This window comes from Fundulus heteroclitus, chromosome 15 (assembly GCF_011125445.2).
Source record: "Fundulus heteroclitus isolate FHET01 chromosome 15, MU-UCD_Fhet_4.1, whole genome shotgun sequence".
Lineage (NCBI taxonomy): Eukaryota > Metazoa > Chordata > Actinopteri > Cyprinodontiformes > Fundulidae > Fundulus > Fundulus heteroclitus.
The window spans coordinates 11,957,163-11,972,782 of NC_046375.1; the positions used below are offsets into that span (position 1 = coordinate 11,957,163).

General features: G+C 39.6%; 1 protein-coding gene across 5 annotated transcripts in view; it reads left to right on the forward strand.

Moving 5' to 3' along the window:
- sash1a (SAM and SH3 domain containing 1a) overlaps positions 1 to 15,620 on the forward strand; it is a 217,914-nt gene that overhangs the window by 127,340 nt on the left and 74,954 nt on the right. Inside the window, exon 1 of one of the 5 annotated variants that reach the window (XM_021318917.2) lies at positions 1,306 to 1,441. The exons of the other annotated variants lie outside the window; for them this stretch is intronic. The gene's annotated coding sequence lies outside the window, so the exon portion shown is untranslated. Of the gene's footprint in view, positions 1 to 1,305; positions 1,442 to 15,620 lie in introns of those variants that run through there. 5 annotated transcript variants of the gene reach the window in all.

A 15,620-nucleotide genomic window follows, 5' to 3' on the forward strand; every position in this document is an offset into this window, starting at 1 on the left:
TTTTAAAACCTAACATTCCTTTAAACTCCTTCACAACTTCATCCCTGCTGTCTCTTGCTGTGCTCTAACAGCAGTATTTCTACTGAGATTTTATTCAGGGCTGAATACAAATACACATCACTATTTTTATTATTTTTTTAATGAGAATGTTCAGTATTTTTAGTGTCCACTATTTTTATACCCGTGTGATCGGTTCCTTCTGTCAGTCTCTTCTCACCATCACCCTCATCTCTAGCATAGTGCGGCATGTTATTTAGTACTGTCAGCAAGTCTTTTTGGTAAGCTGTGTCCTGGAGGGTGGATTTTAGATGATGGGAAGTATGCTGGTACCCTTCCAAGCCCATGTCTATCCTCCCTTGCCCTTCCATTACTCCTCCGTTCTCCTATTTCCCCCTCTCTCATGACCTCGGAGAGTCCTCTGGAGGCACAGCGTTCCAGAACGAGACGATTTTCCCCCCACTTTTCAGTGTTCTTCTTTGGTCTTCTTCTCCTTTCCTCAAATTAGCATCAGAATAAAAAAAAAAGCCAGAAACCTTACTGCTGAGTGACTCATTCAAATAATTGTTGCTTTTAGCTGTATCAGGTTCTCTGACTCTCTCTCTCTCTCTCTCTCTCTCTCACTCTATTCACTTTTCTCCCCGTATCCCTCTGCGGTGTGGTATTTGGGCCACTTTTGAATTGAAGCCTTGGAGTAAAAAGGCAGAAATAAGGGTGACATCAGTGAAGGGAGAGAAAAAGAAGGAACTAAACTCTGAGTTACCTTGTAATTTTCTGCTCTCTATAACTACTTGTGAGGCCTATGCCATTTTAGCGAGTGTACACTTTATGTACATGTTAGTATTGCATAAGAAATACTGTGATGAGTGTCACTTTTTACCATATTTGCCCTTATGCGGGTCTTGGTACAACCCTCCATTGTTACCCTTGACCGGGGGACACCTATGAAGGACTTTGTCGACTATTCATAATAACAAAGAGATGCTGTGTGTGTATGTGTGTGTGTGTGTGTGTGTGTGATGTGAAAAAAAAAAAACAGAGGAATCGAGGTGGTAAAGGAAAGGGGAGGGAACAAACCGAGGAAGGCCAGGCCAACTTGAAACAGACACGAAATCTGAGACTTCCCGAGACAGATTGGGTAAGAAGGCTGCAAGAGGTTGAGAGAGAAGGACGAGATCCCTCCCTTGGTTTAGCCCGAATGAGACTATCCCATCGCTCTCCCTCGTTTCCCCCCTCCTCCTCCTCCTCCTCCTCTGAGCGTCCCATGTGAGCAGCAGCCCCGATGACTGGACCGCTGTACGTCTCCGCTCTGCTTATGCTTTGCTGCACTCTGGCAGATATGCATTGTTCTCCACTGGGCTCTACTTGTTGCTCCTGTTTCTAAGCAGTTAGTCTGCGCTAACTCAACAGCTAGACTGGGAAAGACCATAGGAAGATTCACACCGTGAGTATGGACGTTTTTCAGTTTTGGAGGCCCCTGTTGGGAACGAATAATCGTCTCATTCATTTTGTTTTCTCTGTCAGGGGAGAAAAGGTCGGTATGCATGTTGTGGCGATCAAGCTGTTAGTTTTGAACACCAAAGACTGACGCAGATAACGAGAAGAACACGGAGAAACTTTTGTTGTGAAAGACACGCTTGTGTACTTGGCTCCTTTTCCTAACTCTTGTTCCTGACTGAATAGCTCCCGTTTTGCTGAACCATTCTATTAACTTAATTCACATGGCTCGATTCTAGATGGGTGTGTTTAGTCAGCATGTGTTTGCCGTTGTGTGCAGTAATATTCTCTAATTGCTCGTGTGGAATTTGACATGTTAGCCTGTTTGTAGGTTTAACTCCCTGACTTGCCATGATCGTGTGCAGGAATGTGCTGTTGCGCTGTTCACTTACTGATTCAATAGCCTCAAGCCTGTTCAAGGCTGCTCATAAATAAGCCAGATTCACATCAACCCAAAGTTTTAAAAAGGTCTAGCATCGCTATGGGAGATTGCTGCAAAGTCATTGGGCAATATGCGAGCAACTGTCCACTGTCGCTACATGCTCTATCAGCAGGAGGGATTGCTGCATTTATTATTTATTTATTACCATTTTTATTAAAAAGCCAAACTTGACTAAATTGTTTGATAACCAGAATCAATTGGAATCTGTGTACTTGACTTGGAATCCATCTGCATGGTTTGACTGAATTGACTTTTTCTTTAGGTGCCTTGAGATGTGATGTAAATGACGTCACAACACAATGTTGTTCACATCATGTGTTGTGCTATATAAGTCACAGTGAAAATGGGTCATTTAGTACATGTGCAAATGATAAAATACATGTATCTCTTTGCTGCCACATGTCATTTTTAACTGCAATATTAAGCATTATATATATCTAACAATATCTAACAATATTGTTAGATATTGTGTGATGGGTGGTCCTTTTCCACATTTGTGTTTTTTGGTGACTCAAAATCTTTCCTAACAGTTTACTCTGTCTCTATTGTAAGCAATGGAAACAAGAAGGAGGCCAACTCCCCTGTGTGTAGCAAGTTGTGGGGGAGGAGAAACTGTTAGCGTTTTCTCAACATAGTAAGACTAAACGCGAAAACTTTAGCACTTTCTGTGGCATTTCATTAAAAGAGCTTTAAACCCTGAGTAACGATACAATGGAAAATTGTTTGCAGTTTTTAAACTGTAACTTTTTTAAAACATTGGTGCACCGTGATTCAGATAACCGACCCATGCCTACCACTCAAATGTCCACTACTTTGGTTTTCCACACCTTTAAAATTATTTATTGTGAATCAAAATCTTTCTAAACAGCCTGGTATGTCTTTCTTGTAAGCAAGGGAAAAGTGTAGTAGGCTTGTTTCAGCCAGCTGACCTGCAGTGTGCAGCAGCTGGTGGTGGAGGAGTGTCTTGTTTACTCTTTGCCCAGAACAACTACAGAAAACTCCAAAAACGTCAATACCACTGTGAAATCGAGAAGGACTTTAAACTAGAGGAGTTGTATGATTTTTAAAAATAGTAACGGTTTTCAAAATGTAACTTTTTAAAACCTTAGTGCACCTTAAAACCGCCTGGCCTGTGCTTGCTTCACAGTTATTCACTACTTTGTGTTGGGTTATCCATTAAAATGGCTATAAAACACAATGAAGTTTGTGGCTGTAACTTTTGCCAAGCAACTGTACAATCGGACCTTGTTGTCCAGATGGACTCTATTGTCCGGTGCACATAATTGTTTTTGTCTCTGCGTGTAAAGGCCCCGTCCAAAGGGTCTCGAACAATGAAGTCTGTCATCAAGGGGATGCAGATTTCTGTCTTCGTCCCTCTCTCCCTCTCCTTTTCCTGTCCAATTCCCTCTGCCTTCACATCTGGATCTCCCCACCAGCTGACAAAGAGTAAGAAAGAATGGGAGGAGGGAGGTGTGGATGGGGATATTGATGTAGATGAGGAAGGGGGGGAGGGGAAGGAACGATACTGAAGGAAAGGGTGTTTTCTTAGGCTAAAGTAGCCCTTGTAAACTTCCCTCTGTGCAGGAAGAGCTGACGTACAATGTTATTGTGATTGGCCCGCTTTGGAGGATTATTCTGTCATCACACACATGCAGGAAACACCCCTTAAGATGAATGCACTTATATGCACATTTTGATTGCTATAAAAAAGTGGGTAAATATGGGTGCATGTGCACGCCACATGTAAATGAAGGCATAACTAAACCCAGAGATGTGATTTCTGTCATCTTGGTAAAGAAATTGTTGATGCTTCTCTGACAGCTTTGGCAGAACAAGGCCTTAGCTGCCAAAGCAAGTTCAGATCTCTGTCTGTCTGTGAGCTCTGCTACTTTGAAAGTGCATCAAAACCATAATGAAAAGCTCTACCTAAAAGAAACTCAGTTGGCCTGGATGGGATTTGACTGTTTTTTTTCTTCTTAGCTTCTCTGATGCAAGAAACTGCCCATGCATACTGTGCTCCAGTGTGTGCCAGATTCATGGCAGGCTTTTTTTAATTCAGGACATGGCAGGGGCCAAATGCCATGGCAACAGGTGGGCACAGACATGATTAATATTATTCCAGAGGCGAGCTTATTTAGATTTGTATGTGTAATTAACCTGTCCATGCAGTCAGTGGGTCCTCTTCAGCTCATGCGCTCCTCTGACTTTGTGTGCTTGTCATGATTGAGACGATGATGAAGCACAAACCGTCTCTTCTCCAACCGCCTCCCAAGAATTGTTTGACTGTGCAGCCTCTGCATATGTGCCTCCGTGATTCAGCCATCTCTGACTGCCTGTCTGTGCAGCTGGTCCGTGTCAGCTTGTAATGCCACTTTTCAGTTTACGTCTGGCTGTCCGCTGGCCGTGCATCTTTGTGTGCTGGAAAAGTCGATGACGCTACCATGCCAGGTGGCAAGTCTGCGATGAATGCCAAGCATGGCATGTCTCGCGCCACATCTCTCTGTCTCTGAAACTGCAGCCAGTGAGGTGGAGTCATCTGGCACAATGGGCAACGTACTGTACAGTAGTGCACTGTTTGCGTGCCAGCCAACTATTCAGAGCAGGGGACATTGTAATGTGTTGGGATGGGTGAGAACGCTCAGAATTGTTTTGGTCATGGTGATAACATTCATTCAGTGTCAATGTAAGTACTTTGTGTAATACAATAATGTTGTAGTGATGGAACAAGAGCAAGACACCAAGGGAGCTAATACTGAAAGCATGGAACACTAACATAAAGATTATTGTGACTCCTACAATAAGCACTTTATAGTTAAATCGGGATTAACATGTAATATGTCAGTAACAGTCACTTTGCAATTCATGTGGCTATACAGAACTAGCTTTGTTTCGTACCTTTACGCCAACACTGTTAAAAGATGGACAACAAAATCCTTTAGATTAGTGTCATTAATCGTGTTTCCATCGAAGTATTTTGAAGCCTTGCATTAGAAATGTCTGATGGAAATGCCAAGATTCAAATTAAATTACTAAATGTGTAAAGAGGAGATGGAAACACATTTGCTAAATTAGTTCTGACATAGCGAACATTTACCCACACGACTGATCAGCAGTTGCTGCTGCCGGCGTCTTCCTGGATGTTCCCATAATGCTCAAAAAGAGGGCTGGAAGCAGCAACAGTTACAGGTCGGCCGACAAAGAGACTCAATAATTACTCAGTAAGTAAAAAAATTCAATTGCATTCATTAAAACCTCGCTCCATTACTGATTAGTGGTCTGTGTTAGCTTGCGATCCCGACTTCCTGTTTGTTATAGCCAATGTCAACATATGACGACATTACGCTTTGCATCACCTGGTTAATTCGCTAAAACACTAGTAGAAGAAAACATGTCTGATTTGCATTTTCTTTTTTGCATCATTTTAAAAGTTTGCTCAAAATTCGCATGAGAATTGGATGTAAACATGGCTTGTGTGTCAAACAACCACAAACTTACCAAAACTGTTCGCCTAGGCAAGAAATAATCTGAGTAGCAGCCAAAAGGCCCAAGGTAACTCTTGAGGAGCTGCTGAGATGCATAACTCAGGTGGTAGAATCCTGTAAAAAATGGTTGTTGTGCCCTCCCATAAATGATATCTTTATGAAAGACAGCAAAGAATGTAATTCATATAAAATCCTGTTTGTGGTGTGCCACATGCCTTATAGGGGAAGCAGAAAACGTCTGGAACAGGGTACTTTGGTCAGATGAGACCAAAATTCAGCCTGGTAGCCAGCATGCATGTCATGGTTGGTGTAAAACTAACACAGCACATAACTCTGAACACAATGTCTCCATGAATAAAAAACCTTCTGGTGGCAGCATCATGCCATAGGAGGCTGGACTTCAGCAGTGACATTATTCAGAATCGATGTAGAAAATGAAATAGAGCTTAATCCAGGGCGATCCTAAAAGACAACCTCTTAGAGGCTGTAAAAGCAGCTGGGTTTGGGTTCAACAACATGCATACAGGGCTACAGTGAAGTTGTTTAGATCCCTGCATACATTTTAAGTCAGATAGAGAATATGTGGCAACATTGAAATGAAAATTAGCAGCTATACTACCACCCACCCCACCCCACAAAAAAAATTTGAGTTTGGTTTACTCAGTAAAGAATGGTCAAGAAGAAAAACAGTTTCAAGCACAGCTGGTAAAAATGTACCCAAAACGACCTGCAGCTGTAACTGCAAAAAACATATCCTGTACTTTTCATATTTCATTTGTAAAAATAGTCATTTTAATAGACCCATGAAGGATTTTTCATCCACTACACAAATATGTGGGACTTTTTGTAGGTTTATTACACAATACCCCCAATAAAATACATCGAGGTTTGTACTTGTAATGTGACACGTGTTCAGAAGTTGTATAAATACTTTTGCAAGCCACTGTATTGTATAACACGCTCTGTGAGATCCGTGAGCTCAATTGAATCCAGGTGCGCAGCTTCTAAAAATAGTTTTTCGTGATCCCACTCCTTTTTCTGATGTTGTTAATACAAGCTCATTTATTTCAGAAGGGATTAGTTTTGTGGGCTTGCACATAAAACATCTCGTTCTTTCGTTTGTTTTTTATCTTCAAGTTACCCATTTCCATGTCCTCGCTCTGATCTTGGCACAATTTGACACATGCATGCCTCCACTCCTCCGGAGGAATCCATTTCTAGTCACCTTTGTCAGATTATGGCATCTGGGGATAGTTTCTAGATACCAAGAAAGAGTAACACAAATTTGTACAGAGATACATTGTTTTTTCAGTATAAAATTGTGCATGCATGTGCTTCTATAATAATGATTATCAACCAGATGCAATGAAGCAACAAATGGTTTTATATGAAGCAATAGGCATGAGCTTATCTGTTCCTGAATATATGCAATGAGTTATGTTACATATCATTAGGTATATATATATATATATATATATATATATATATATATATATATATATATATATATATAATATAGTATAATTTGGATACAGTGTCGTGCATGCCTTTTTTCAAAAGGTTGCACATATTCCCAGTTTTCTCTTCAAGATTGCATCCACCATTTGCCATTCTCAAATCTGCCTGGTGTTGCAAACACAGGCTGCATCGTGTAACTCTCGGTAGTTCTGCCATCACTGCAAAGCCTGAATTGTATGCCTTATTAGTTGTTATACTGTAAAAGGTAGGGAGCCTGGCATATTTCTGGCATTCTGAGCATGTCACAGGTTCCTCGACACATTGAGATGAGAGGATTACAGCCATTCTGGGTGGATGCAATGTAGGCAAGTCTGTGTGTGGAGTGAAAGCGCTCTGATTACCGCTGGCTCTCTTGCCACACTTCCCAGCATTCAATGCTGGCACAGTTAGGAGGTGGCAGTGGCTTTAACAACAAGTGTTGGCAACAGGAAGCTGTCTTAGGCACACACTGAATTAAAACATGTTCGCAGTGTGCTGCCCAGCTCTGACAAAAATGAAGCCTTACCATGTTTTACTTGCTCGACAGCAGCTGACTTTTCCTGAATTGTAGCCAAGAAACCAATTTGAATAACTGTTATTATAGTCAGAGATGTTACTATACAAAAGGATAAAACACCACTGATCTCTATAAATTCCATAAAAGGTGCCAGACTTTCTTGTAGTCTTTAAAAGTGGTCTTGATCACAGCTTCTGCTGGCTGTTTGAAGGTTCATCGTTTTTTGTTGAGCTTTGGTTGCCTCTGCTCATTTGCTCTGTCCATACCTAGCCAGCATATGGGTATTTTTAAAAGTTAAATGTGAAAATTGTAAAAGTGGGGGACTTTATAAGAAGGCCCAACACCTTGAAGAACGTTTTCTGCAGAGGAGCACTATCTAAAAGGCATAACTGGCCATCTGATGCAAGGTTTAATGCAAAGTGTTGAGTTTAACAGCGTTCCTGTTTCTAAAGCGTCTACAAGTTAAGCATGTGGGTGACCAAAAAAATTATCTGTATATCTTCAGTATTGATCGGAGTCAGGCATCAGCAGATACACATTCCAACATGTTTTTAAAGACAAGTCAAATCAAACCCATGCACATGGCTTTAAACCTAAAAGCTTTATGGGGGATGTGCTGTAGTGCACTTATCTTAACAGTTAAAATGCATAAAACAACTTGCGGTTGTGCTGAAGTATTCTGAGATACGTTACCAAAGTAGTCAACACTTGTTAACAGAACAGGTTCAAAAGGGATTGAACCTTTTCCTTCCTGAACATGAGAGGGCTGCATGTCCCCAGTCTTCCACTTGTTCACTCATCAATTACATCCTTGACACAGCAGTGACAGATATATCCCTAGTGGAGTTCATGCAGGATAGCCTGAGCTAGGGGGTTTAGCTAGTTTACCCCTTCTTGATCTAGTTAACTCCTAGTTAACTAGGAAGGAAAGTTATCCATAACTGACAACACTTCACATCTAAAAAGCACAAAGCTTTCCAGTTGTTGCTAAACATATCGGACTTGAAACATACAGTTGCAGCCTTCAGTTGGGTCCTATCTTACTGTTGCTTATGTTATGATGTTTTAACGCAGAGCTGTTTGCTGAGGTGCTAGGCTAACATTAGCGTCTGTTTTGATATGAATCATTGAAAATTCAGCTGGTAACGTCTTCTAATGCAGTTTAATCGTGTTGAGACAATATTTACAGAAAATCACGGTCAGTGAATGGAACTACAGGATCTGCATGAGCTCTAATACAGTTTTGCCAGCCATGTCCAGGTTGTGATTGTTAAAAAACTGTCTGTGCATGTGGTGGTGTGTTGCACTGAATGGGAACTAGGGACATCTCTACCCAGAGGTAAATGCTTAAATGGGCAACTGTGGCTAGGGTGTAGCGTAGTCGTCTTGCAATTGAAAGGTTGTGGGTTAAATTCCACATGTCAATATGCCCCCTGGCAAGGCTCCTAACCCTGAGTTGCTTACCAGTTTGAGTATGGTGTGCGTCCGGGAGTGCAATTAAGGAAATGTGGCTATAGTGTAAAGCGCTTTGAGTGTTAAAGAAATCTTGGTTCTGTTGGACCAACTATAAAAAAATATTTGGATGTTTTAAGGCTTTCGACCATATTTGGATTTATTGGAAGACCCTGTTAGGATTGTTTTCTACTTTTCTGATTATATGGTTATACCGGTGTGATGTATTTAATAAAAAAAATTTTATCTGTTGTATTAATGAAATTAAATTAGATATACATGAAATACTTTCTGTGAGACGGCACAGGTCACAGAATATTTACAAGTTGGCTCATCGTTAAAGGATGAATTCTTTCCTGTTTTTAAATAATTTTCTCTGCCGTAAAATTTTAAATTCCATTTTGGCCCGAAATACAATTTTATTCTGTTTTATTTATATTTTTTACTTGTCTGCTCTCAGGCTTGATTTGATGGTTAAACAGCCTACTCTGGTCACCAATATGTTTTGCCCACATGTGTTGTAAGCACAGCTATTTTTTCCACGGTCATTGAAGCAATAAGGATTTATAATTAAATAACTTTTTTTTAAAGTAGTAGCTTTACAGTTCTAAACACTTAGAAACACCTGCAACATTACCATCTCCCTTACTATAACGGCAATAAAATGTGATGATTCTGCTTAACACAAAGCATTCACTCACACACATTTCCCTGTTTACGTCACCCGTGGCAACAGCTTGGCAAAGATCAGCAGTGATGTCAGCATTGATGTACGAGCGTTGGAGGGTGAAGGATGACCTCAGCAGAGGGGACGTCCCAGAGGACCCATATCAGCTGCAGCTAGCACTTTCCTTTAGCACTTTCTCACACTTTGTATCCAGGCTAATAACCGAAGCTACCCCCACTTAAAACCTCTGCATCTGAAACTTCACAGACATCACAAATCATGGTGAAGGTCTGACACACACAAGAAAGACAGGCACCTCACATCTGGTGCTGGGAATATTCGGAGCAATGGGAGACAGATGGCTAAAGTTCATTTGAGGGGCCAGCTCTTGGTTGATAAAACAAACTGCTTCAGTTATGAATGAAACAGCTACAATTTTAATGCTTGCGGTGTAACTTTCAGCATCTGTGCTGAGGCTACATTTCAATACAGAAACTTTTTTCCAGGCCTACCACCTCAATAAGAATGAGAAGAAACAAGTGACTAATGTTGGTTTAAAAAAAACTATCTTGTTTTACTGTAACCTTTTTTTTTCTCGACAGGAAAGAACATTTTTGACTACATTTTAGTTCAGTTTGTCAGATAAGACCTTTTAAAAACAACTATCAAATAGCAAAATAAACTAGACGCCATCATGTTTATGTATTCAAATGTGAAAGAAAAACAAAACATATACAGACATAAAGTTTTTTTGCACAAAAATGACAACATTTTACACTATACTTGACTTTCTAAGTTTATGATTTTACTGTTATGTAAAAAAATGAAGGAAAGAGGTTTAGTGGATTTTTTTTATAGGGAAATATCTAGTTAATTAGTGAGCTGCTGATCACGTCATCAGAGTTTGGTTGCTCAATGCTTTATTTATTTATTTCTTCACAGAAGCCATTTTTAAATGTCATTTTCCTGCCAGCGGAGATCATTGAGTTCTCTTATAATAAACTTGCTTAGACGGGATCTTGATTTTCAATCAGTCATGTTTTTTTGTGAAATGATAACTATAGCTGTGACAGACACAGCTGAAAAAAAGACTCCAACGCCAAGGTTTCTGTTATTTCTAAAACCTGTTTCTGTCCCTGTGTTTCGAGAGCTGCACACCATTGGATGCTGAACTCATGTCGGGAATCAGGTTACTTTGTTGAATGGGGGAAAAAAAAAAAAAAAAGTAATGTGCTGCTGTTCATATGTCTGGAATGAGGCAGAGTACACTGGGTAGCCCTGTTACCATAGAAACGCTGAACTGTTACATGTGTAACTGGAACCATATCTCAGGCATCAGTAGTCCTTTGTTACGGGTCCATTTTCACACCTTAAAACTATATTCCCCTGACTTTCTAACCGACGAATAGGTAAAAAAAAAAGGCACCTGGGAATTCATCTGCTTTCTGATTTTGTAATTTGAAAAAAAATATATATACTTGAATGAAAAGACATGAACAGAATTTTACCAACAGATTTTTTTTTTTTTTTGCAAACATATGTGATGTCAATGGTAAACTGATTTTTGAAGAAAGGTCCAGGGTTTGAGGTTCTTAATGGGAAGTATCGTCGTCTTCTATTTTCTTCATCTTCTACATGGACATCTCAACTTTAATCCTCTGAGCCCTCACCAGAACATCTGTTTGGTTACCATTGGCACAGTTCTACCCAACAGCCTTTGACTCAAACAACAGTCATATAAATGAAGGGTTGCTTCCTTCTTGGACAGCGTAGCTACCAGACATGGATGGAAAAAAATGCACACCAACCACACCCATTGATGTAGATCCTAAATGTGTATGTTTGAATCTGTTGATGTGTGTGAATCAGATGTGGAACGTAAGCCAGAGATAAATCACTACTTGACTGATCCTCTCTGGAAAGGATTTCCTATTAGAAGGCAGGTGTGATGGTGAAGGCTGGAAAAGACGCTAGCCAGAGAATGTGTGGGAAAGAGAATGGAGATTATTGCTAAGGTTTTGGGATGCTTACCAGATTAGAGGCATGTATTTTCTCTTTTCCCTCAAAGCGATATCACTTTCTTAGACTCTTGTCTTCATGAAACCGGTTTTAGAAAATCGAACGATTCTCCAGAGGGTTTAGGAGGGAACATTTATAAGACTAATTTATGACAGCAGGGCCATTAAGTGACATAAATTAAAATGGTCTTGCCTTAACTTGACCTGGACAAATCTGAATGTATTATTTGTGCTTTGCCCCAGGGGGAGCTGTTACTTCAGCTGTGGATTTTAAAACCCTAATCATCTCCTTCCCTTTCTGTCCCTGAAGCCCTGAGCTCTCCTCATTTAACCTCCTTTTCTGTGCCATAAACTCCCTAAAAGGTTTATTTTTAAGGGGTATTCATTTTGAAGTTGATACCATTTTCTTATATGTTCAAGGAAAATTCACAGATTGAATTTACATTCAATGGAGAAAAAAAAACTTTTTTCCCTAGGTTTTTTTCATGCCATTACATCATAGGTCGAAGTCAGACCGCAGCGGTAAACATGTTTCCACCACATGTGCTTGGCTTTCTAACACCAGACATTTGCCTGTATAAACGCAGAGAATCAGATGTCTCCCAGAGGTTATAGGGTAACAAAATGTTGTCAGCGTCAGACATTGCAACTCGTGACTGCACTTTGGTTTATGCTGTGTGAGGACGCTTTATGTATGCAATAGTTTGTCCTAAAGAGTGGGTTGAGAACTTTTCAAACTTTAGAACCTTTGAGCTCATGTTAAAACATTATAAAAGGGTAATCACCAGGTGCATCTTTAGAATATTTGATGGATTTAACTTTGCATCTTTTATGAGATCTGAAACTCATAATAGGACAAACACTATATTCTACAAAGGGGGGTTGATTGTACCTCTTATAAATCACATCTCAGCCTTTTATTTTTTGAAGTATGTTGCTGTAAATACGAGATTTGATATAATCACACTGTTTAATCAGTCTGTCTCCAGAAATATTACAGATAATAACATTCAGAGTCAAGCCAAGTTTAGCGATGTTTCCGATCGTTTGATGTCTTCATACTGAAAGATTTAGTGTTCACAGTTAAATTGGTTATGCTGTGTATTTTATATATTTATGTGTAAATAAGACATCAATGATGGCTCTGTGATGGCTATGGAAGGTAAAAACCCCTCTAATCTCTGCAAAACCCCAGCTTTACACCACAGGATATGGATCTTTTGTTGTTTCTTTTTAGCCAGCGTGGGCTCAGCATCAAGCCCTGCAGCTCAAAAATGTCTCTGCCAACACCAGCCCCCTGTGATTGTAAATGTGTGTGCGTGTTGGGGACGCTGTCTTTCCGATGATCTCTTTCATGGATTTCTTTGATTTGTTTCAACATGTTTTCCACCCTGCTAGATCAGTGCCACAGCTTTTTTCATTGTTAAAGTTTTAGCTCAATCTGAGTATTGGCCCAAATGTTTGTTGTATTTTTATTTTTTTGGGTGGGGCTATCTTGGTTGCAGATGTCTTTTCAAATTGTAAAAAGTTAATTTAAATCATTTCTCAATCACATCATTGGGATTTTAGGCATTCATTTATTTTCAGCATCCATTGTTCAAGAATCCAGATAAAAATTTTCTACTTTAGATTAACACTACACCCTTCACAATTATTGCTATCCCTCATTAAACAAAGGCTGCAAAACCCTTAAATAAAATGGTTGTTATGGAGATTTGTTGACCCCAAGATGCCACTCTTCATTTCTCTTAGAATAAAATTTGTGATTTTCCTTATCTTGCCTTGTTTTTATAGTGTAAGTTGTTTTTAAAGTTGTTACTTATCCTGTAGATATGGACAAGTTTAGGTGAGTCCTGGAAAGGCTTGTTCTTTTGTCTTTGCCATTTTGAGGAGTCGCTAAAGAAATAGGCCTTTGTGTCACGCCATATTTAGACCCCATGGAAACAAGATGTCTGGTATTGCCAATTAACCCGGGCTAACTTCAATATTTAAAACATTCTTATCTCAGAAGACATTACGCCTTGAAACAAAAGACCTGTGGTGCAGTCGCAGGGACAGATGTTCTTCCTCTTCTCCCATGCGTGAGCGCAACACTGGTGTCATTTCAACTTGTTGCCAGAGGGGGGTAAACATCCTTCAAACTCTGGAACTTCTGCTATGTTCCTTTTTAAATGTGAAACAAAACATCTTCAGTTACATGTATGTTACAAGAATCCATGAAGGTTATAATAAATGTGACAATAATGATTTTTGTTGAAAATCCCTTCTGGACATTTGTTTCCCCACCCACCCCATGACCCCACTGGTTTACGTAATGGCACTAAAAGTGAAGATTGGATATTTTTATTTATTTTATATTCATTGTAAGATTATGTTCTGCAGTTAAATATGAATTTCTTTTAAAACCTTTGTGCACATATTTACCAACCTGTTAATAATTGTTGATGACTCCGTACAGTTATATATTAAGGAAGCTGTGTTGAGCTGAGACAGAACTCTTTGCAGAGCAGTGCATGCTCTTTCACCCAACATTAATTCAGTGTCGGTGAACCTATTAACCTTTATACAGCCTCTGGTCCTGCTTAGCTGTCTTGCCTCCAGGGATGCTCTGCTCTAGCAGAAAGGCGATGGGCTAGTAGGCCAGTTTGTTTACCCCTGGACTGTCTGGCTCCTGACCTAGCTAGAAAATTACAATTAAAACCCTCTAATGGTCACTGACCTCTGTACGGTATTTTTTGTTTATTATGGTTTGTTGTGAGGTTGTACTTATTGAAAATCTGTGGGGATGTGAATACCCGGAAAAAAACAGAGGGACTGAGCTGGTGCGAAGCAGAGAGGTGTTTTTAATTAGCTCCCAGGAACTGTCTGGAGGAAAAGTTTCAGACAGGTACTCCCTACCAGCTCATGGTGTGCTCTAGTAAGGCTGAAGCAACCCTCATCACAGTTTCTGTCAGGGATTGGGTTATTGCCATAGTAACCTTTCAGTCTTTTTTTTTTTTTTGCCTCAAAGGGTTAGGTATAGCCAGTTTCTTAGAAGATACCGAATCCACATATATGTATTTCATTACATTAATTGCATATTCTAATCTCCAGGGTTATTGCAGGGTAATAAAAAGTAAAAGATGTCTTGCATTCAATGAGCTACAGAAAGTTTTAAGTCTCTGAAGAGGCTGAAATATGTTTTCCAAACCAAGTCTTGAAATACATTTTCCTTGTCTTTCTGCATTCAGTGCTTCTCCCTCAACGTCGAGAAATGTGATGGTGATGAAGATTTGTTTCTCTGACTGAGGAACTTGGGTCTTGTTATACTGTGCCTAAACTACAAACCCCACAATGCAGGACAGCAAAAATATTCAGTTGAAAGGAACTTACCCTCAGTCATCAGCCTTCTACACAAATCTACTTCTAAAATTAAAATATTCCTGTTATGCTGTCATCCTTGATCCTTCATCGTGGGAAACTGTATTGGAAAGAGATTTGGCTTAAAAACATTCAATAGTTGGCTAAAATACTGTATGTGGTCAATAACTGTCTTGACACTTTCGGTATTCTCTAAGAATGCACTGAGCTACAAAAACCTACAAGTACTACAATCAAGTCACTTGCAAAGATGGAAAACACTAATTTAACTTAACAGTTATATTTATCTTCCTTAATTTATTAATTAAATATGAGTTAATATGATATTTTCATAATTTATGGACACCTCAAATTTTACGTTTAAAAAGTTTTTTAATTTACATAAACTTGCAGAAGCACTATATCCACAGTGGTGTGTATAAAATTCACAACTGAAACATTTAATGGGGCCTTAAATAGCACTTGTTAAGCTTCACTTCATAGGAACACCAGCTTTATTTATTTAAGGACACAGTGCACAGCTTCAAACCCCTTCAAACCAAATTTTATAAGTTATAGTGCAGATCCACAGTTGTGTTTTGGTATTTCTGTGGCTTGACAGTGACACTGTTTATATGTTTGCATCCAGGATGATTAGCTAAAGTGGGGAAATTCCTGCAAAAAGTAACGGTCGCCGTGGTTAGGTTTGCTT